This window comes from Anomaloglossus baeobatrachus, chromosome 4, assembly GCF_048569485.1.
Source record: "Anomaloglossus baeobatrachus isolate aAnoBae1 chromosome 4, aAnoBae1.hap1, whole genome shotgun sequence".
In the NCBI taxonomy this organism is placed as follows: Eukaryota; Metazoa; Chordata; class Amphibia; order Anura; family Aromobatidae; genus Anomaloglossus; species Anomaloglossus baeobatrachus.
The window spans coordinates 270,518,827-270,543,643 of NC_134356.1; positions in this window are offsets into that span (position 1 = coordinate 270,518,827).

Here is a 24,817-nt window from a genome sequence, read left to right on the forward strand (position 1 = left end):
GGTCCGTGACGTCTCGGGTCGGAAGCGAGAGGTGATGTGATAAGCGGCGGCCATGGAGGACAGTGACAGCGCTGAGGTCGGGAATCGGATGGCGGGACTTCACCACCGCAGGTAAGCCGAGCGGGGGGGGGATGTGTGTGTGTGTGTGTGTATGTATGTGTACGTGTGTGTGTGTGTGTATATGTGTACATGCCGCGGGCAGGAGGGGGCGGAGTGAGCTGAGCGGGAAGTGTGGGCTTCCTGCACGTAACTAAGATAAACATCGGGTTACTAACCAAAGCGCTTTGCTTGGATACCCGATGTTTATCTTGGTTACCAGCTTGTGGCAGGCTGCCAGCGATGGCTCCTGCACACTGTAGCTGTAAAAAGCCCTGCTTTTTGCTGCTAGAACCGTTCTCGAACGTATCTAGAACTATCGAGCTTTTGCAAAAAGCTCGAGTTCTAGTTCGATCTCGAACAGCCCCAAATTTCACTCGAGCTTAGAACTGGAGAACTTCGAACCACGAACCGCGCTCAACTCTAGTGTTGACAATTTAACACAGAATTTGGGGGTCTATTTGGATGACATCTTGAAACCGTTCGTGTTAGGTTTGGGTTCCTATATAGCTGAACGGTCGTCTTCAGAGAGGATCGTGGATCTGCCAATGAAAACATCGGAATCTGGTACAGATTCATTGATGATATTTTTCTAGTGTGGAAAGGCAGTGAAAATGAATTGCAGATGTTCATGAATTATCTGAACACGAATGACCTAGGTCTGTTTTTTACATTTGAAATGGACAGGTCTAAATTATCCTTTCTGGACCTGTTGATTGAAAAAGACGAGAGGGGTAATCTGATGACAAGTACTTATCGGAAGCCCACTTCAACAAATTCGTTGTTGAAGTGGGAGAGTAGTCATCCACTCAGTCTAAAAAGAGGCATCCCAAAGGGACAGTTCGCAAGAATTCGAAGGAACTGTTCTAATGAGATGCACTTTATGGATTAGTCAGGGGATCTGGAAAGGAGATTTCTAGAAAGAGGGTATCCAATGAAAGTAATAAAAAAGGCGGCTGCCGACATTAAGAAGGTCAAAAGAACAGACCTTCTTTATCCCCCTAAGAATATGGCAAAGAATGATGAGAAGGATACGACCAGATTCATAACAACTTTTGATAATGGGGCGGATGAGGTGAGGAAAATCTTTGAGAAATATTGGCCTATATTGAAGATGGATGGTGATGTGGGAGGTTTGCTTACCGATAGGCCATTCATTACATATAAGCGAGCTAGGTCACTTAAAGATCGATTAGTCCATAGTTACCTCACTCCAAAAAATCCTTTCGTCAATGTTCCAACTCTGAAAGGCTGCTACAAATGTAGCGGCTGCATAGCCTGCAATTCAATTCTTGTTGGCAAAAGGTTTACAAGACAGGTGACGAAGAAGGAATACGACATCCGGTCTTTCATTAATTGTAGAACACAGGGTGTAATCTATAAAGCGACCTGTGCTTGTAAAATCGAATATGTAGGTAAAACCCGTAGGGAATTCAGACGACGGATAGGTGAACACCTTAGGGATATCAGACTGAACAACGATACACCACTGGCAAGACATGTAAATCACATGCATAATGGGGACCTCGCTGTCATTGTATTCCAGGGTATTGATCATATTAAGCCACTACCCAGAGGAGGGAACTGGGACAGGAGGTTGTTGCAACAAGAATCCAGATGGATTTATTGGTTAAAGACTCTGCATCCTAACAGATTAAATGAGGAAATTTCTTTTGCACCCTTTATCTAGTGGTGGAATAGGGTCATTGGTAGAAAGGAGGGATAGACGTCGGACGAGTGGGGGCGCCTATACACCGTTCTATCTTAGGGTGCCAACCCCCACATGATAGGTAGGGTCAGGAATTACAGCTAGTTTTGTCTAGGGTAAGGGCAGTCCTTTTCTATCCATTGGTTTTTCTTTTTCTCTTTTTCCTTTCACCTATATAGATCTATGATCACCTCATCTATTATTCAGTCCCCCATACATTTGTCATCATGTATGGGACCCTTGATATCTAAATCTTCTTTGAAGATTCCTTGCTTGATTTTAATTCAGTATTTTTTCTGCAACATTTTTTCTGATGATGCTTTTGCTTTGATTGGATTCTGTGAGTGTAAGTATTAATCTTTGGGATGATAATGACACTGCCATATGTATGGGTGATACACTTCTGATTTGTTCCTCAGAGGTGTGTCTTAGAAATTTGGTGACATGGCTATAATCTGTAATACAGTATGCAGCCACCTAATAATTGTGTGTAGTAATCGTTGGTTGTACCGTCTTTTATAGCGGTGTGAATATTCCATGCTACAAACAATCTAATTATAATAATTATAATACTTTTACTTCCTTAGCTGTTACTTATGAAATCTCCTCCTGTCTAGTATGGTTGTCACATCTGTACATCGAGAGAGTGACTACCTTGTGCTGTTTGCGCTGATAAACAGAATACTGCCTCCGGTTTGAGATAATGAATCTCTATGCTTGGCTTGTGTGACGTGGTGCTCACATGACCCGGCAGTGAGAGGACGGCACTTGTTGCCTTAGAAATCGTGTAAACAACATGACGCGGCACATCCGGCCGTTGTCATGTGACTGAATGGGCGGAAACAGCATCACATGTCTGGGTGAGGGGGAACCTTTAAAATCTGGCATTATGCGGCGGCTCCTTGAGAGAGCGAGAGTCACGGCCGCTCCTGCCACATGGTAAGTTCCCCTTCTACCTATATGCATGTGTCTGAGATTTATGATGACCGCTGAATTGCTGATGCTTTGTTATACTGTGATTTTTTCTCAGCGTGTCATTTGGGTAATTGGTCCATGTATTATGGGACTAGGATTGTGTCCGCCGTATCTATGACTCCTTGATGAGTCTAGGCTGACTGGTGAGTGTTTTCTTTGGATATGAATTTAAACCTGGGTTTGCTGACTTGCCGCTATTTATTGTTATTTACATATTTATTCTAGCATGCTATGCAGGTAACAGGTACATATTGAATGAGACCTGGGATGGATTTTTGACTCCCCTGAAGAGTAAATTTTGAATGAAACGCGTCGGGAGATAATATTTTTTAAGGGCTCCATTGTGGAATGAATTGGACCCAATATCCTTTTTTGAAGAGTGGCACCTGTATAAATTTGGTGAGATAAACCCAATTTATTATTATTATTACTAGTAGACTTCAATGGCACCCGTGATTTGATGAGATGGGTCTAATCTAGTATTGTGGTTGAAATTCAACTATAGTTCTGGTTTATGCATATCCCCTAAGTGACAGGAGGGGCTAAACCTACCTTTCAGTGTTGTTTGTCTGTGGTTTTTGACCATTTTTAGTGGAATTATTAAAGGTTATTTTTTAAAAGAAAAATTTTTTTGTGCACAAAGAGAGCTGCTATTCTGTAATTTGCTATCATTGCTCATACTCAACTGGCCAAAGAGATCACCCCCAGGCACTTCCAGGCCGGCCGGATCATCTTTACCACCTGTGACGGTCTCCCTGGACCAGGGGTGGGCAATTAATTTTCCCATGGGGCCGCATGAGAAATTGGGATTGGTTTAGAGGGCCGGACTAATATAATTACCTCAGTTCTACCCAATATACTACATCACTACACCCCCTCCATATACTACACCTGTAATAAACTACACCCCTATACACTACACCTGTATTATACTACACTCCCTCCATATACCTGTAATATACTACACCCCCATATACACCTGTATTATACTACACCACTATATAATACACCTCCGATATACTACATCATTACACCCCTATATACTACACCTGTAATATAGTACACCTCCATATAGCACACCTGTAATATACTACATCACTACACCACTATATAGCACACCTGTAATATACTACAACTCCATATAGCACACCTGTAATATACTACATCACTACACCCCTATATACACCTGTAATATACTACATCACTACACCCCATATACTACACCTGTAATATACTACACCTCCATATAGCACACCTGTAATATACTACATCACTACACCACTATATAGCCCACCTGTAATATACTACACCTCCATATAGCACACCTGTAATATACTACGCCTCCATATAGCAAACCTGTAATATACTACGCCTCCATATAGTACACCTGTAATATACTACACCTCCATATAGTACACCTGTAATATACTACACCTCCATATAGCACACCTGTAATATACTACGCCTCCATATAGCACACCTGTAATATACTACACCTCCATATAGTACACCTGTAATATACTACACCTCCATATAGCACACCTGTAATATACTACGCCTCCATATAGCACACCTGTAATATACTACACCTCCATATAGTACACCTGTAATATACTACACCTCCATATAGTACACCTGTAATATACTACACCTCCATATAGTACACCTGTAATATACTACACCTCCATATAGCACACCTGTAATATACTACACCTCCATATAGTACACCTGTAATATACTACATCACTATACCCCCATATACTACACCACTAGCCTGCACCCCCATATCACACACACTAAACCCCATACAGCCTGCACCCCCATATCACACACACTACACCCCCATATGTCACACACCATGCCCACATATCTCACCCTGCCTGTACCCCAACTTACCCCTCTCAAACACTCTGCACCCCATCACATCCTTCTGTCAGTCTGCAGCCCTCATATGCACTCACCCTGCAGCCCCCCTCCCCCTCATGTCCCCTCTTTTCTCATTACCAGTCATCATGTGTCCACATCTCCTTCAGGATTCAGTATCTTTGCTTTCTGCCGGCATCCTGTGTCTCCTCCCACACAGTCACATGGGCGTGACATCATCGCAGGTCCTGCAAGATGCAATATTCCGTCTGCTGTGCTGCTTCTTCTGCCCGGCGGGAACTTTTGAAATGACACACGCAGCGCAGTACTGACGTCAGAGCGCGCGTGTGTCACTGACAATTAGTGCCGGCAGGGAACAGAGGAAAGACTCCTGCGTTCCGCTGCCTGCACTGACTGTGCGGACCTGCACAGGATCTCTCCCTGCTCGGCACGCTGCAGCCCGGCTCCACTGCACCGGCTGAAGACGGGCGGGCCGGTCACAGAGAGCAGGCGGGCCGGATGTGGCCCGCGGGCCGCCCCTTGCCCAGGTCTGCCCTGGACTAAACTGTTGCCAAGTAAAAGAGGAGAAGGTAAAGAGACTACTGTTTGTGCCTGTTTCTTTCACTGCCTGTCGGCCCTGCACCGTATTATTCTCACAACATCACACCATAGACTCTCACGAGCACCAACTGTTGCCCCGGGGTACCGCTCCACCTGTGGGGAGCAGGACCATCCAAGCTGCGATTCCATCAGCCCCGGAGGCCCCATACAGCAGCGGCGGCTTAATAGCCGCAGACCACAGGTCTTGACGTCATGACAACCATAAACTTTATTCACCAGCCATATTTAATTGACACCCACCAGGGCCACGGAGTCGGGCCCCGCCACCACTGACGACCCCCGGACTAGTCCGGCCCGGCACCGGGTGTCCCATAGCCCTGGGGTGGGCGAGTCAACTTTGGCGTCACGAACAGGATTTCGTGCCCGGTCCCACCGGGTACTGTGCGCCTGCAGAAACTGTGCTTAAAAGACTGTGTTACTGTTTGAAAACTGCCGCCGCCATTAGCCTCGCTGAGCGCAGGAAGAAAGGAGGCGTGCCTGAAAAAGAGCGCGAAGGGAGCGCGCCATCAGAGCGGACGGTCGTTAACCCCGCGCTACCCGGAAGAGATTTTGAAAAGTGAACGGAGCCTGGTAAGGTTCACTAAGGGGGAGGAAGATGTCCGACTCAGAGGGAGAGCAGGTGGCTGCCATAACCCGAGATGCCGCAGCACCAGCCGAAGCAATCCCAGTCGCCGTCGCCCCAGCCCCCGCTGTAGCGTCGGTAATGCCGATCACAATGCCGTACATCCCTAGAGCAGAATGGCTGCCGCAGTACTCCGGGGAGTCACATACCCTGAGCGACTTCAGAGAAAGGCTGCACAGCTTGTTTAGGGTGTATCCTCTGACTGAGAGCCAGAAGGTGGGCATATTAACGGGGCAGATAGCCGGCGCAGCCCAGCGTGAAGTGAAGTCCTGGCCTGACACAGATAAAGGGACAGCAACCCAAATACTGGCTAAGTTAAAGAGTACTTTTGACACCCGCACCGCAGCAGAAATAAAAATGAGACTCTTTGGGTGCAAACAACGGGCCACAGACAGCATACGGGACTATGCCTTAAACTTGCAGGAGGCCCTGAGAGCAGTTAAACAGGTGGACCCAGAGAGTGTACGTGAAGAAGACAAGCTCCTAACTGAGCAGTTTATAGAAGGGCTCCTGTCAGACGCCCACAGGACACAGCTGCGTATCATGGTCCTGCAGAACCCTGCTCTGGACTTTGCAAAGTTTAAGGACCAGGCCATCCGGGTACTGAGAGAATCTACACCGAATGACACAGTACCCCTCCGGCCTCTTGCTATCACGTACCCAGGGGTGGTGCCTGCAACACGAGCCGCTGCAGGGGCTGAGGCGCAGACCTTGGATAAAGATCCCACTGCAGAGCTCAAACAGCAGGTCCAAGAGCTGACCAAGACCGTGGCTGCCCTCGCAAAAATAGTGCAGTCCCTACAATTGACCCCATCACCTGCAAGAATCGAGTTGGCGTCCAGTCCAGATGACGTCCCGTGGATGCGGCAAAGGAGGATTCCGCCGACCCGAGGAAAAGACACAGACCGGTATGATTCCACTGGACAACCGATCTGCCGCCGCTGCAGCCAGGCGGGCCACATTGCAAGACACTGTCCTTTAAATGGGCCGAGACTGGGGCCAGGAGCCAACCCCCAGGTGTAAGGAAGCCCGGCTCAACTCCTAGTCGCAGCAAATATGTGGGAGGACGACCGGTCCTTCTATTGTGCTAGATGGGATCCCTTTGAACGCCCTCCTGGATACGGGGTCCCAGGTAACAACCATCCCTTATAGACTGTACAAAAGATATTGGGCTGATTCAGACATTGACCATGGCCCAGATGATGATTTAACAATTGTGGCCAGTAATGGTCAGCCCTTGCCTCAAACTGGGTATAAGGAGGTAACCATTAAAGTGGGGCGGGTAGAAATGCCATGTCAGGGGATGATAATTGTAGATATTGATCGCAAAGAATCTAACCCACTGCTAACCATTGGTATAAATGTGATGGAAAATTGTCTTGCAGAAGTGATAATTTTGTTGCAGCAGGTGTCTGAAACTGCCAGCTCCGGGCAGCAGTGTGTCCTACAGAGGGAAATCAGAGCGCTGATGAGGAGGCAGCAGGTAGAGCTGGCCGGAGGAGAAATTGGCAGTGTGAGGGTAAGTGACCCCCTCCCCATTGCAATACCCTCAAGAAGTGAAATGTTGATATGGTGTCAGGCAGCAATAGTCCTCAAGGGTCAGGATTACCCAGCCTTGGTAGAACCGGTGTATTCAGACAGCAGGCCTGGAGTCCTGATAGCCAGAGGGGTAGCAGACGTCCGCAAGGGAAGAGTGCCCGTCCGTGTCCTGAATTGTGGGGAGGAGGAAGCCAAATTGCCCCGGTACGCCACCGTAGCAAAACTGTACACTGTCAGTAACAATACCATCAAAGCAGTGGAACCCTTGATCCCGTCCGACCAGGTGGAAGACAATGGCTCCAAGGGACAGCTGGAGGACTGGTGCCAAAAATTACATGTGGGCACCGACTCCACCCCCTCACACCAAAAGCATGGGGTTTACCGGGTGGTACAGGAATACGAGCGGGTCTTCAGCAAACACCCCCTAGATTTGGGGCAGGTAAAAGGGGTTAAACATCAAATCCCCACTGGTTACTATCATCCCATTAAAGAGAGATACCGCCCTGTACCCCCAGCACAGTATCAGCGTGCCAAACAAATGTTACGGGAAATGAAGGAGGCTGGGGTTATCAGAGATAGTTGTAGCCCCTGGGCAGCTCCACTAGTGCTCGTAAAGAAAAAAGATGGTACAATGAGAATGTGCGTAGATTAAAGACAAATTAACAGCATTAGGCTATGTGCACACAGTGCGTCTTTTTGACGCTGCGTTTTTGTGCGTTTTTGGCCGCTAAAAACGCACAAAAACGCACCTGCGTCGAAAAAACGCGGCAAAAAACGCACGCGTTTTGACGCGATTTGGTGCGTTTTTTTGCTGCGTTTTGCTGCGTTTTTGCTCACTGCGTCTTTATGCATTTTTTATCAGTGAACAAAAAAAAAGGTCTGATGTCATTTCCTTCTTCAATGTGTTCTTCATTCTCCACTAGTGTATGCAGAAGAGCAGACAGCTGCAGAACTACAAGGCTCAGCATCCTCCATCCAATAGTGTATGCAGGAGAGCAGACAGCAGCTGCAGAACTACAAGGCTCAGCATGCTCCATCCAGGACTGTATGCTTGAGGGAGAGTCAGGGGAAGCAGACCTACAAGGCTCAGCATCCTCCATCCAATAGTGTATGCAGGAGAGCAGACAGCAGCTGTCGAACTACAAGGCTCAGCATCCTCCTTCCAGGACTGTATGCAGGATTTCTTTGCCCCCCAAACAAAAAAAATGACGTGGGCTTCGCCATATTTTTGTATGCTAGCCGGGTACAGCAGGCAGGTACGGCTGCCCCCAACCCCCAGCTGCCTATTTGTACCCAACTGGGAACCAAAAATATAGAGAAGCCCTTTTTTTTTAAATTATTTCATGAATTTCATGAAATAATTTTAAAAAAAAATGACGTGGGCTTCGCCCAATTTTTGAGTCCAGCCGGGTACAACTAGGCAGCTGGGGATTGGAATCCACAGTGCAGGGTGCCCATGCTTTCTGGGCAACCCCACTGTGAATTGCAGTCCCGCAGCCACCCCAGAAAATGGCGCTTTCATAGAAGCGCCATCTTCTGGCGCTGTATCCAACTCTTCCAGCTGCCCTGAAGCCGGGTGGCTAGCTGGGTAATAATAATGGAGTTAGGGCTAGCTGTATATTATCAGCTGGCCCTAAGCCCGAAATTCATGGTGTCACGCCAATATTATACATGGCCACCATGAATTTCTAGTAAAGATAAGAAAAAACACAACACACAGAAAAATATTTTTATTAGAAATAAAACACAACACAATTAGTGACTCCATCTTTATTGAAATAAACCCCCCTCCGCAGTAATCCTGGGTTAGGGTCCCGCGCCGTCCAATCAGGATCCAATATCATCTGATCGGTTTGCTGGAAGGCAAAGCGATCAGATGATGTGTCAGGATCAAGTGCCTGAATCACATCACACATCAGCTGATTGTATAAAAGCCGATTATACAATCAGCTGATGCATCGGTGCAAAAAAAAAAAAAAATAATACTCACTTATGTGCTGATTACCGGCAGCTCCTGGAGCGATGGGGCGGGAGTCTGATCCCGTCCGATCGCTGCAGCAGCTGCCGGTAATCAGGGATGAAGTCTCCTGACACATCCGCTGATACCGGCCGGGCGCCCGCGTCACCGCGATACTTACAATCACCTGATGCGTCAGGTGACTGCATCAGGTGATCCATCGCCAGGTCCTGCATCCACCGGAGGTTTCCCGGCCGTCTGCACACAGCCGGAGCGGCGATACCGTGAGAGGAGATGGGAGCGGGCATGGCACCGGGAGTCTGCAGACAGGTGAGTATAACTTTTTTTTTTTTTTACTGTTAACTTTTGTTTTCGCAGCCGCTTCCACCTCCCGCCCAGACATGGCGCCGCACGGCAGCATACATGCACCGGACGGGAGATGGAAGCGACGGTGACGGTACCGGGAGGATTCACGCTTCTGTATATACTGACAGAAGGAATCCTCTTCCTGTACACGTCACTTTACTACCCACCTCCTGCGTTTATAGCTGCGTTTTTGGTCTTAGAAACGCACCAAAACGCAGCTATTTGCGTTTCTCATTGCGTCTTTCAACATCCCATTGAACTCAATGGATGAAAAGCGCAGTGAAAAACGCGGGAATAATTGACATGCTGCGTTTTTGTGGCACCACAACAACGCAGCTGAAAAAAAACAGATGTGTGGGGACAGCAAAAATGAAAACTCATAGACTTTGCTGAAGAAGCAAAGTCCTGCAGTTTTGAGGCCAAAAACGCACCCAAAAAACGCACAAAAACGCCGCGAAAAACGCACTGTGTGCACATAGCCTTACACATAAAGATGCTTATCCACTACCCAGAATAGAAGAGTCACTAACAGCCTTAAAATCAGCTAACTATTTCTCCACCTTGGATCTCACCAGTGGGTATTGGCAGGTTCCCGTGGCAGAGGCGGACAAGGAGAAGACTGCATTCACGACACCAATGGGCCTCTGCGAGTTCAACTGTATGCCATTCGGGCTCTACAATGCCCCAGGGACATTCCAAAGGTTGATGGAGTGCTGCTTGGGCCATTACAACTTTGAAACCATGCTATTGTACCTGGATGACGTCATAGTCTACTCCAAGACCTATGAAGACCACCTAAGGCACTTAGCAGAAGTGTTTGAGTCCTTGTGAGGGTATGGCCTGAAGATAAAGCCGTCCAAATGTCACCTCTTGAAGCCAAAGGTACAGTACCTGGGTCATGTGGTCAGCGCAGAAGGTGTGGCACCTGATCCAGAGAAAGTCACAGTAATCAAGGACTGGCCAAAACCCACCACGGTGAAGGAGGTGCGGCAGTTCCTTGGGCTGGTGGGCTACTACCGAAGGTTCATTGATGGTTTCACAAAGATAGCAGCACCTCTTCAATATCTCCTGGTGGGCCAGCCAAAGAAGGCTAAGAAGCAAAGCCCTCCATTTGAATGGAACAGCCAAATAGAAACATCTTTTGTCCAGCTGAAAGGGGCTCTCACGGGAGAAGAAATCCTGGCCTACGCTGACTACAGCCAGCCGTTTGTACTGTACACAGACGCCAGCAACGTGGGACTGGGAGCAGTTCTGTCCCAGGTGCAGGGAGGCAGAGAGAAGGTGATAGCTTATGCCAGTAGGAAGCTTCGTCCCACAGAAAGGAATCCAGAAAACTACAGTTCCTTCAAGCTGGAGTTCCTCGCTATTGTCTGGGCAGTGACTGAACGCTTCAAGCACTATCTGGCGTCGGCCAAGTTCACCATCTTCACGGACAACAATCCGTTGACACATCTGGCAACAGCCAAGCTAGGTGCGTTGGAGCAGCGATGGATGGCCCGGCTGTCTAACTTTAACTTTACCATCAAGTACCGGGCTGGCAAGAAGAATAACAACGCTGGTGCGCTGTCCAGAATGCCTCACTTACCCGAGTCTGGAGAAGACCTGGATGAACTCGAAGAGGTAGAGTTACCGGCTTTCCATCACCAAGGTGTCTCCCAGTGTGAGAATGCTGTAGGAGGGAAGCGCTCGAGCCCGCACGAGATCTCGGTCATCCCATTACTCCATCATAATTGGGAAGAGACACAGAACGATGACCCGGCCGTGCGATTGGTCAAAGAAAAGCTAGCACAAGCTGAGACCCATCTCGGTCCAGATGCTCCACAAGAACCCCAGCAGCTGTGGGAGGAGAGGGGACGACTGTTCACCTACCAAGGCAAGCTATGCAAGAGATATGTCAACTGGCAAACGAATGAACTCATCTGGCAGATAGTGGTCCCACAGAGGGATGCTCCAATGGTCCTAGCAGCTTACCATGATAAAGCAGGACACTTCGGGTGGAAGAAGTTGGAGACCCTACTCCGCGATCGGTTCTACTGGGTGCACATGAGAAAGGCAGTCGAGAAGTGGTGCCGAGACTGCGGTCCGTGTAACCTGAGGCGGAAGGATGATGCCAGCCAGAGGTCTCCTTACAGCCAATTGTCACGAAGCAGCCCCTAGAGTTGGTGGCCCTGGACCACGTGAAGTTAAAACCAAGCCGGTCAGGCTATGTTTACGCCCTCACCATTGTGGACCATTACTCTCGTTTCCTGGTAGTAGGGTCTCTGAAAGACCAGACAGCCAGAACAGCAGCTAGGGCATTTCAGGCATACTTTTGTCGACCTCACGGTTATCCTGAAAGGGTACTGACTGATCAAGGTCCTGCATTCGAGGCAGAAGTGTTTCAAGAGTTCTGTAACATGTACGGCTGTAAGAAAATCAGAACAACACCGTACCACCCCCAAACCAATGGATTGTGCGAGAAGATGAACCATGTGGTTATTGATCTGCTCAAGACTCTACCTCTAGAAGAAAGAAATCAATGGCCAGAGAAGTTACCAGATCTAGTGGACTTGTACAATAATATCCCAGTAAACTCGACCAACTGCAGCCCTGCTTACTTGATGCGAGCAAGACCTGGCAAGTTACCTGTAGACTTCGAGATGGGAACTGTGTCACCTGAAGCGGTCCAAGAGATAGAGGATTGGGATGCAGAGCGACAACAGCAGTACCGCAAAGTTCAGGAATGCGTAGAAAAGAGCCTGTCCCAAGCAAGAATGAGACAAGAAAAGAACTACAATCAAGCAACCCCAGCAACTCCCTTAGCACCCGGAGAACAGGTGCTTAAGAAAAAGCGGAGAGCGCATAAATTAGATGATCAGTGGGAGAATTTACCCTACACCATTATTCCCTCCAACTTTGACAACAGTAAAGTATGTCTCATAAGCAAAGATGAAGGCAATACCTATCAAGCAGTTTCTAGAGACCGCCTGAAAGCGTGCCCTGAACGGTGCAAAATCCAAAAGGAAGTAGAGGAAGTACAAGAAAGTCAACAAATTCAAGAAAAAGAGGAAGAAATGATCCAAACAATACTTGAAAAATTCCCCAAAACTTGGACCCGAATAAATAATGCTATAGTGGTACCAGTCTTGACGTTCCCGCAATTGGTCTAGCCAGAATCAGAGCAGGTTCCAGATCCACCGAAAGAACTGTCTGTCACAACACCAGATGACACGCCAGCAGTGGAACAGGAGAATAAACCCCCTGCCAGTGGTGAACCTGTCGTACCCTTGGCGAATCTCAGACCACGTAGGCAACCATCACGCATACCTCTCAGGGTTAGGCCTACCAGTGGCATTGAGGTAGTGCATACACCAAGTAGTCAGGGACAAACACCAGAGCTACGCAGGTCCCAACGCAGCACTCGGGGACAGCCTCCTCCAAGGTATAGAGAGTAAAAAGAAAAAGTACCTATTAGAATGTATATAGTTATTTAAAATGTCTTGTATAAAATGCTTTTTGTCTTAGGTGATTAAGTAAATGGACAATTGGGCCACTGGCCTATGGGTGGCCAACACTCTAACTGTACATAGTTAGCACCAGTGTGCTCAGCACCCCCGAAGAAAAACCTGTCCGGCGTGCATAGAGTGGGGTCATCAATGCTCTGACGCACGCCCAGAGCCTACGTTGGGGGTTTTATCGCGGCGGGTCCCCCATGGAGCAGTGTAATGGACACCTGGCAGGGAGCCACACTGGACTCTTATAGTATTGTTTAAGTTTGTAACGTTTAATAAAATGTGCCTCCCACCATGGGATGAAATGTTCTAACATGTTATGTCTTGTTTTGTTTTCTTCAGTCCGGGAGTACTGAGTTTAACTAAGGGGGAGTGTGGCGCCCGAGGACCTGGTCGCCACAACAGCATTGCCCCTCCAAAGGGTTAATGCTGAGCCTGGAGGTAATTGGGGGAATCATTGGCCAGTAAGTTCAACATCCAACGCAGTTTCTCCCTCAGGCCAGAAGGGAGAGCTCTGAACCTGGAGTTCCAGGGAGCATTCCTCAAGTCTGACCTGAGGGAGGAGTTAGTGGTCAGTCTGTGTAGAGAGAGCAGAGAGTGCAGACGCAGAGTGTGCTGTCTTGTGGAACTGGGGCCTAGAGCTGGAATAGCTTGGCCCAGTGAAGCAAGATTTGCAGAGAGGCACAGAAGAGACTCAGACATCGGAGTCTGTGGTTGCCAGGGTAAAAAAACCTTCCCTGGTGGCCGAATCCGGAGGGCAGGAGAGCTGCAAGCCCCCTGGCCCATCAGCAATCTGGAGGTACAGCTGCATTCCAAGGGCCCAGTGTGGACTCCAGCAGAGAAGCACCCGAGAGGGCCTGCGCAGCCTACCACACAGAAAAAGGGACGAACCACCGGTCCCAGCAGCAAGAGGGCCATTGCTAAATTCAGAGTGCAGGGTCCTGTAAAAGAAAAGAAAGAGCAGGGAGTAGGCCTCATACTCAACTGGCCAAAGAGATCACCCCCAGGCACTTCCAGGCCGGCCGGATCATCTTTACCACCTGTGACGGTCTCCCTGGACTAAACTGTTGCCAAATAAAAGAGGAGAAGGTAAAGAGACTACTGTTTGTGCCTGTTTCTTTCACTGCCTGTCGGCCCTGCACCGTATTATTCTCACAACATCACACCATAGACTCTCACGAGCACCAACTGTTGCCCCGGGGTACCGCTCCACCTGTGGGGAGCAGGACCATCCAAGCTGCCATTCCATCAGCCTCGGAGGCCCCATACAGTAGCGGCGGCTTAATAGCCGCAGACCACAGGTGGCGTCATGACAACCATAAACTTTATTCACCAGCCATATTTAATTGACACCCACCAGGGCCACGGAGTCGGGCCCCGCCACTACTGACGACCCCCGGACTAGTCCGGCCCGGCACCGGGTGTCCCATAGCCCTGGGGTGGGCGAGTCAACTTTGGCGTCACGAACAGGATTTCGTGCCCGGTCCCACCGGGTACTGTGCGCCTGCAGAAACTGTGCTTAAAAGACTGTGTTACTGTTTGAAAACTGCCGCCGCCATTAGCCTCGCTGAGCGCAGGAAGAAGGGAGGCGTGCCTGAAAAAGAGCGCGAAGAGAGCGCGTCATCAGAGCGGAGGGTCGTTAACCCCGCGCTACCCGGAAGAGATTTTGAAAAGTGAACGGAGCCTGGTAAGGTTAACTAAGGGGGAGGAAGATGTCCGACTCAGAGGGAGAGCAGGTGGCTGCCATAGCCCGAGACGCCGCAGCACCAGCCAAAGCAATCCCAGTCGCCATCGTCCCAGCCCCCGCTGTAGCGTCGGTAATGCCGATCACAATGCCGTACATCCCGAGAGCAGAATGGCTGCCGCAGTACTCCGGGGAGTCACATACCCTGAGCGACTTCAGAGAAAGGCTGCACAGCTTGTTTAGAGTGTATCCTCTGACTGAGAGCCAGAAGGTGGGCATATTAATGGGGCAGCTAGCCGGCGCGGCCCAGCGTGAAGTGAAGTCCTGGCCTGACACAAATAAAGGGACAGCAACCCAGATACAGGCTAAGTTAAAGAGTACTTTTGACACCCGCACCGCAGCAGAAATAAAAATGAGATTCTTTGGGTGCAAACAACGAGCCACAGACAGCATACGGGACTATGCCTTAAACTTGCAGGAGGCCCTGAGAGCAGTTAAACAGGTGGACCCAGAGAGTGTACATGAAGAAGACAAGCTCCTAACTGAGCAGTTTATAGAAGGGCTCCTGTCAGACGCCCACAGGACACAGCTGCGTATCATGGTCCTGCAGAACCCTGCTCTGGACTTTGCAAAGTTTAAGGACCAGGCCATCCGGGTACTAAGAGAATCTACACCGAATGACACAGTACCCCTCCGGCCTCTTGCTATCACGTACCCAGGGGTGGTGCCTGCAACACGAGCCGCTGCAGGGGCTGAGGCGCAGACCTTGGATAAAGATCCCACTGCAGAGCTCAGACAGCAGGTCCAAGAGCTGACCAAGACCGTGGCTGCCCTCGCAAAAATAGTGCAGTCCATCCAATTGACCCCATCACCTGCAAGAATCGAGTTGGCCTCCAGTCCAGATGACGTCCCGTGGATGCGGCAAAGGAGGATTCCGCCGACCCGAGGAAAAGACACAGACCGGTATGATTCCACTGGACAACCGATCTGCCGCCGCTGCAGCCAGGCGGGCCACATTGCAAGACACTGTCCTTTAAATGGGCCGAACCTGGGGCCAGGAGCCAACCCCCAGGTGTAAAGAAGCCCGGCTCAACTCCTAGTCGCAGCAAGTATGTGGGAGGACGACCGGTCCTTCCTATTGTGCTAGATGGGATCCCTTTGAACGCCCTCCTGGATACGGGGTCCCAGGTAACAACCATCCCTTATAGACTGTACAAAAGATATTGGGCTGATTCAGACATTGACCATGGCCCAGATGATGATTTAACAATTGTGGCCAGTAATGGTCAGCCCTTGCCTCAAATTGGGTATAAGGAGGTAACCATTAAAGTGGGGCGGGTAGAATTGCCATGTCAGGGGTTGATAATTGTAGATATTAATCGCAAAGAATCTAACCCACTGCTAACCATTGGTACAAATGTGATGGAAAATTGTCTTGCAGAAGTGATAATTTTGTTGCAGCAGGCGTCTGAAACTGCCAGCTCCGGGCAGCAGCGTGCCCTACAGAGGGAAATCAGAGCCCTGATGAGGAGGCAGCAGGTAGAGCTGGCCGGAGGAGAAATTGGCAGTGTGAGGGTAAGTGACCCCCTCCCCATTGCAATACCCCCAAGAAGTGAAATGTTGATATGGTGTCAGGCAGCAATAGTCCTCAAGGGTCAGGATTACCCAGCCTTGGTAGAACCGGTGTATTCAGACAGCAGGCCTGGAGTCCTGATAGCCAGAGGGGTAGCAGACGTCTGCAAGGGAAGAGTGCCCGTCCGTGTCCTGAATTGTGGGGAGGAGGAAGCCAAATTGCCCCGGTACGCCACCGTAGCAAAACTGTACACTGTCAGTAACAATACCATCAAAGCAGTGGAACCCTTGATCCCGTCCGACCAGGTGGAAGACAATGGCTCCAAGGGACAGCTGGAGGACTGGTGCCAAAAATTACATATGGGCACCGACTCCACCCCCTCACACCAAAAGCATGGGGTTTACCGGGTGGTACAGGAATACGAGCGGGTCTTCAGCAAACACCCCCTAGATTTTGGGCAGGTAAAAGGGGTTAAACATCAAATCCCCACTGGTGACCATCATCCCATTAAAGAGAGATATCGCCCTGTACCCCCAGCACAGTATCAGCGTGCCAAACAAATGTTACGGGAAATGAAGAAGGCTGGGGTTATCAGAGATAGTTGTAGCCCCTGGGCAGCTCCACTAGTGCTCGTAAAGAAAAAAGATGGTACAATGAGAATGTGCGTAGATTACAGACAAATTAACCGCATTACACATAAAGATGCTTATCCACTACCCAGAATAGAAGAGTCACCAACAGCCTTAAAATCAGCTAACTATTTCTCCACCTTGGATCTCACCAGTGGGTATTGGCAGTTCCCGTGGCAGAGGCGGACAAGGAGAAGACTGCATTCACGACACCAATGGGCCTCTGCGAGTTCAACTGTATGCCATTCGGGCTCTACAATGCCCCAGGGACATTCCAAAGGTTGATGGAGTGCTGCTTGGGCCATTACAACTTTGAAACCATGCTATTGTACCTGGATGACGTCATAGTCTACTCCAAGACCTATGAAGAACACCTAAGGCACTTAGCAGAAGTGTTTGAGTCCTTGTCAGGGTATGGCCTGAAGATAAAGCCGTCCAAATGTCACCTCTTGAAGCCAAAGGTACAGTACCTGGGTCATGTGGTCAGCGCAGAAGGTGTGGCACCTGATCCAGAGAAAGTCACAGTAATCAAGGACTGGCCAAGACCCACCACGGTGAAGGAGGTGCGGCAGTTCCTTGGGCTGGTGGGCTACTACCGAAGGTTCATTGATGGTTTCACAAAGATAGCAGCACCTCTTCAATATCTCCTGGTGGGCCAGCCAAAGAGGGCTAAGAAGCAAAGCCCTCCATTTGAATGGAACAGCCAAATAGAAACATCTTATGTCCAGCTGAAAGGGGCTCTCACGGGAGAAGAAATCATGACCTACGCTGACTACAGCCAGCCGTTTGTACTATACACAGACGCCTGCAATGTGGGACTGGGAGCAGTTCTGTCCCAGGTGCAGGGAGGTAGAGAGAAGGTGATAGCTTACGCCAGTAGGAAGCTTCGTCCCACAGAAAGGAATCCAGAAAACTACAGTTCCTTCAAGCTGGAGTTCCTCGCTATTGTCTGGGCAGTGACTGAACGCTTCAAGCACTATCTGGCGTCGGCCAAGTTCACCATCTTCACGGACAACAATCCGTTGACACATCTGGCAACAGCCAAGCTAGGTGCGTTGGAGCAGCGATGGATGGCCCGGCTGTCTAACTTTAACTTTACCATCAAGTACCGGGCTGGCAAGAAGAATAACAACGCTGGTGCGCTGTCCAGAATGCCTCACTTACCCGAGTCTGGAGAAGACCTGGATGAACTCGAAGAGGTAGAGTTACCGGCTTTCCATCACCAAGGTGTCTCCCAGTGTGAGAATGCTGTAGGAGGGAAGCGCTCGAGCCCGCACGAGATCTCGGTCATCCCATTACTCCATCATAATTGGGAAGAGACACAGAACGATGACCCGGCCGTGCGATTGGTCAAAGAAAAGCTAGCACAAGCTGAGACCCATCTCGGTCCAGATGCTCCACAAGAACCCCAGCAGCTGTGGGAGGAGAGGGGACGACTGTTCACCTACCAAGGCAAGCTATGCAAGAGATATGTCAACTGGCAAACGAATGAACTCATCTGGCAGATAGTGGTCCCACAGAGGGATGCTCCAATGGTCCTAGCAGCTTACCATGATAAAGCAGGACACTTCGGGTGGAAGAAGTTGGAGACCCTACTCCGCGATCGGTTCTACTGGGTGCACATGAGAAAGGCAGTCGAGAAGTGGTGCCGAGACTGCGGTCCGTGTAACCTGAGGCGGAAGGATGATGCCAGCCAGAGGTCTCCTTACAGCCAATTGTCACGAAGCAGCCCCTAGAGTTGGTGGCCCTGGACCACGTGAAGTTAAAACCAAGCCGGTCAGGCTATGTTTACGCCCTCACCATTGTGGACCATTACTCTCGTTTCCTGGTAGTAGGGTCTCTGAAAGACCAGACAGCCAGAACAGCAGCTAGGGCATTTCAGGCATACTTTTGTCGACCTCACGGTTATCCTGAAAGGGTACTGACTGATCAAGGTCCTGCATTCGAGGCAGAAGTGTTTCAAGAGTTCTGTAACATGTACGGCTGTAAGAAAATCAGAACAACACCGTACCACCCCCAAACCAATGGATTGTGCGAGAAGATGAACCATGTGGTTATTGATCTGCTCAAGACTCTACCTCTAGAAGAAAGAAATCAATGGCCAGAGAAGTTACCAGATCTAGTGGACTTGTACAATAATATCCCAGTAAACTCGACCAACTGCAGCCCTGCTTACTTGATGCGAGCAAGACCTGGCAAGTTACCTGTAGACTTCGAGATGGGAACTGTGTCACCTGAAGCGGTCCAAGAGATAGAGGATTGGGATGCAGAGCGACAACAGCAGTACCGCAAAGTTCAGGAATGCGTAGAAAAGAGCCTGTCCCAAGCAAGAATGAGACAAGAAAAGAACTACAATCAAGCAACCCCAGCAACTCCCTTAGCACCCGGAGAACAGGTGCTTAAGAAAAAGCGGAGAGCGCATAAATTAGATGATCAGTGGGAGAATTTACCCTACACCATTATTCCCTCCAACTTTGACAACAGTAAAGTATGTCTCATAAGCAAAGATGAAGGCAATACCTATCAAGCAGTTTCTAGAGACCGCCTGAAAGCGTGCCCTGAACGGTGCAAAATCCAAAAGGAAGTAGAGGAAGTACAAGAAAGTCAACAAATTCAAGAAAAAGAGGAAGAAATGATCCAAACAATACTTGAAAAATTCCCCAAAACTTGGACCCGAATAAATAATGCTATAGTGGTACCAGTCTTGACGTTCCCGCAATTGGTCTAGCCAGAATCAGAGCAGGTTCCAGATCCACCGAAAGAACTGTCTGTCACAACACCAGATGACACGCCAGCAGTGGAACAGGAGAATAAACCCCCTGCCAGTGGTGAACCTGTCGTACCCTTGGCGAATCTCAGACCACGTAGGCAACCATCACGCATACCTCTCAGGGTTAGGCCTACCAGTGGCATTGAGGTAGTGCATACACCAAGTAGTCAGGGACAAACACCAGAGCTACGCAGGTCCCAACGCAGCACTCGGGGACAGCCTCCTCCAAGGTATAGAGAGTAAAAAGAAAAAGTACCTATTAGAATGTATATAGTTATTTAAAATGTCTTGTATAAAATGCTTTTTGTCTTAGGTGATTAAGTAAATGGACAATTGGGCCACTGGCCTATGGGTGGCCAACACTCTAACTGTACATAGTTAGCACCAGTGTGCTCAGCACCCCCGAAGAAAAACCTGTCCGGCGTGCATAGAGTGGGGTCATCAATGCTCTGACGCACGCCCAGAGCCTACGTTGGGGGTTTTATCGCGGCGGGTCCCCCATGGAGCAGTGTAATGGACACCTGGCAGGGAGCCACACTGGACTCTTATAGTATTGTTTAAGTTTGTAACGTTTAATAAAATGTGCCTCCCACCATGGGATGAAATGTTCTAACATGTTATGTCTTGTTTTGTTTTCTTCAGTCCGGGAGTACTGAGTTTAACTAAGGGGGAGTGTGGCGCCCGAGGACCTGGTCGCCACAACAGCATTGCCCCTCCAAAGGGTTAATGCTGAGCCTGGAGGTAATTGGGGGAATCATTGGCCAGTAAGTTCAACATCCAACGCAGTTTCTCCCTCAGGCCAGAAGGGAGAGCTCTGAACCTGGAGTTCCAGGGAGCATTCCTCAAGTCTGACCTGAGGGAGGAGTTAGTGGTCAGTCTGTGTAGAGAGAGCAGAGAGTGCAGACGCAGAGTGTGCTGTCTTGTGGAACTGGGGCCTAGAGCTGGAATAGCTTGGCCCAGTGAAGCAAGATTTGCAGAGAGGCACAGAAGAGACTCAGACATCGGAGTCTGTGGTTGCCAGGGTAAAAAAACCTTCCCTGGTGGCCGAATCCGGAGGGCAGGAGAGCTGCAAGCCCCCTGGCCCATCAGCAATCTGGAGGTACAGCTGCATTCCAAGGGCCCAGTGTGGACTCCAGCAGAGAAGCACCCGAGAGGGCCTGCGCAGCCTACCACACAGAAAAAGGGACGAACCACCGGTCCCAGCAGCAAGAGGGCCATTGCTAAATTCAGAGTGCAGGGTCCTGTAAAAGAAAAGAAAGAGCAGGGAGTAGGCCTCATACTCAACTGGCCAAAGAGATCACCCCCAGGCACTTCCAGGCCGGCCGGATCATCTTTACCACCTGTGACGGTCTCCCTGGACTAAACTGTTGCCAAATAAAAGAGGAGAAGGTAAAGAGACTACTGTTTGTGCCTGTTTCTTTCACTGCCTGTCGGCCCTGCACCGTATTATTCTCACAACATCACACCATAGACTCTCACGAGCACCAACTGTTGCCCCGGGGTACCGCTCCACCTGTGGGGAGCAGGACCATCCAAGCTGCCATTCCATCAGCCTCGGAGGCCCCATACAGTAGCGGCGGCTTAATAGCCGCAGACCACAGGTGGCGTCATGACAACCATAAACTTTATTCACCAGCCATATTTAATTGACACCCACCAGGGCCACGGAGTCGGGCCCCGCCACTACTGACGACCCCCGGACTAGTCCGGCCCGGCACCGGGTGTCCCATAGCCCTGGGGTGGGCGAGTCAACTTTGGCGTCACGAACAGGATTTCGTGCCCGGTCCCACCGGGTACTGTGCGCCTGCAGAAACTGTGCTTAAAAGACTGTGTTACTGTTTGAAAACTGCCGCCGCCATTAGCCTCGCTGAGCGCAGGAAGAAGGGAGGCGTGCCTGAAAAAGAGCGCGAAGAGAGCGCGTCATCAGAGCGGAGGGTCGTTAACCCCGCGCTACCCGGAAGAGATTTTGAAAAGTGAACGGAGCCTGGTAAGGTTAACTAAGGGGGAGGAAGATGTCCGACTCAGAGGGAGAGCAGGTGGCTGCCATAGCCCGAGACGCCGCAGCACCAGCCAAAGCAATCCCAGTCGCCATCGTCCCAGCCCCCGCTGTAGCGTCGGTAATGCCGATCACAATGCCGTACATCCCGAGAGCAGAATGGCTGCCGCAGTACTCCGGGGAGTCACATACCCTGAGCGACTTCAGAGAAAGGCTGCACAGCTTGTTTAGAGTGTATCCTCTGACTGAGAGCCAGAAGGTGGGCATATTAATGGGGCAGCTAGCCGGCGCGGCCCAGCGTGAAGTGAAGTCCTGGCCTGACACAAATAAAGGGACAGCAACCCAGATACAGGCTAAGTTAAAGAGTACTTTTGACACCCGCACCGCAGCAGAAATAAAAATGAGATTCTTTGGGTGCAAACAACGAGCCACAGACAGCATACGGGACTATGCCTTAAACTTGCAGGAGGCCCTGAGAGCAGTTAAACAGGTGGACCCAGAGAGTGTACATGAAGAAGACAAGCTCCTAACTGAGCAGTTTATAGAAGGGCTCCTGTCAGACGCCCACAGGACACAGCTGCGTATCATGGTCCTGCAGAACCCTGCTCTGGACTTTGCAAAGTTTAAGGACCAGGCCATCCGGGTACTAAGAGAATCTACACCGAATGACACAGTACCCCTCCGGCCTCTTGCTATCACGTACCCAGGGGTGGTGCCTGCAACACGAGCCGCTGCAGGGGCTGAGGCGCAGACCTTGGATAAAGATCCCACTGCAGAGCTCAGACAGCAGGTCCAAGAGCTGACCAAGACCGTGGCTGCCCTCGCAAAAATAGTGCAGTCCCTCCAATTGACCCCATCACCTGCAAGAATCGAGTTGGCCTCCAGTCCAGATGACGTCCCGTGGATGCGGCAAAGGAGGATTCCGCCGACCCGAGGAAAAGACACAGACCGGTATGATTCCACTGGACAACCGATCTGCCGCCGCTGCAGCCAGGCGGGCCACATTGCAAGACACTGTCCTTTAAATGGGCCGAACCTGGGGCCAGGAGCCAACCCCCAGGTGTAAAGAAGCCCGGCTCAACTCCTAGTCGCAGCAAGTATGTGGGAGGACGACCGGTCCTTCCTATTGTGCTAGATGGGATCCCTTTGAACGCCCTCCTGGATACGGGGTCCCAGGTAACAACCATCCCTTATAGACTGTACAAAAGATATTGGGCTGATTCAGACATTGACCATGGCCCAGATGATGATTTAACAATTGTGGCCAGTAATGGTCAGCCCTTGCCTCAAATTGGGTATAAGGAGGTAACCATTAAAGTGGGGCGGGTAGAATTGCCATGTCAGGGGTTGATAATTGTAGATATTAATCGCAAAGAATCTAACCCACTGCTAACCATTGGTACAAATGTGATGGAAAATTGTCTTGCAGAAGTGATAATTTTGTTGCAGCAGGCGTCTGAAACTGCCAGCTCCGGGCAGCAGCGTGCCCTACAGAGGGAAATCAGAGCCCTGATGAGGAGGCAGCAGGTAGAGCTGGCCGGAGGAGAAATTGGCAGTGTGAGGGTAAGTGACCCCCTCCCCATTGCAATACCCCCAAGAAGTGAAATGTTGATATGGTGTCAGGCAGCAATAGTCCTCAAGGGTCAGGATTACCCAGCCTTGGTAGAACCGGTGTATTCAGACAGCAGGCCTGGAGTCCTGATAGCCAGAGGGGTAGCAGACGTCTGCAAGGGAAGAGTGCCCGTCCGTGTCCTGAATTGTGGGGAGGAGGAAGCCAAATTGCCCCGGTACGCCACCGTAGCAAAACTGTACACTGTCAGTAACAATACCATCAAAGCAGTGGAACCCTTGATCCCGTCCGACCAGGTGGAAGACAATGGCTCCAAGGGACAGCTGGAGGACTGGTGCCAAAAATTACATATGGGCACCGACTCCACCCCCTCACACCAAAAGCATGGGGTTTACCGGGTGGTACAGGAATACGAGCGGGTCTTCAGCAAACACCCCCTAGATTTTGGGCAGGTAAAAGGGGTTAAACATCAAATCCCCACTGGTGACCATCATCCCATTAAAGAGAGATATCGCCCTGTACCCCCAGCACAGTATCAGCGTGCCAAACAAATGTTACGGGAAATGAAGAAGGCTGGGGTTATCAGAGATAGTTGTAGCCCCTGGGCAGCTCCACTAGTGCTCGTAAAGAAAAAAGATGGTACAATGAGAATGTGCGTAGATTACAGACAAATTAACCGCATTACACATAAAGATGCTTATCCACTACCCAGAATAGAAGAGTCACCAACAGCCTTAAAATCAGCTAACTATTTCTCCACCTTGGATCTCACCAGTGGGTATTGGCAGTTCCCGTGGCAGAGGCGGACAAGGAGAAGACTGCATTCACGACACCAATGGGCCTCTGCGAGTTCAACTGTATGCCATTCGGGCTCTACAATGCCCCAGGGACATTCCAAAGGTTGATGGAGTGCTGCTTGGGCCATTACAACTTTGAAACCATGCTATTGTACCTGGATGACGTCATAGTCTACTCCAAGACCTATGAAGAACACCTAAGGCACTTAGCAGAAGTGTTTGAGTCCTTGTCAGGGTATGGCCTGAAGATAAAGCCGTCCAAATGTCACCTCTTGAAGCCAAAGGTACAGTACCTGGGTCATGTGGTCAGCGCAGAAGGTGTGGCACCTGATCCAGAGAAAGTCACAGTAATCAAGGACTGGCCAAGACCCACCACGGTGAAGGAGGTGCGGCAGTTCCTTGGGCTGGTGGGCTACTACCGAAGGTTCATTGATGGTTTCACAAAGATAGCAGCACCTCTTCAATATCTCCTGGTGGGCCAGCCAAAGAGGGCTAAGAAGCAAAGCCCTCCATTTGAATGGAACAGCCAAATAGAAACATCTTATGTCCAGCTAAAAGGG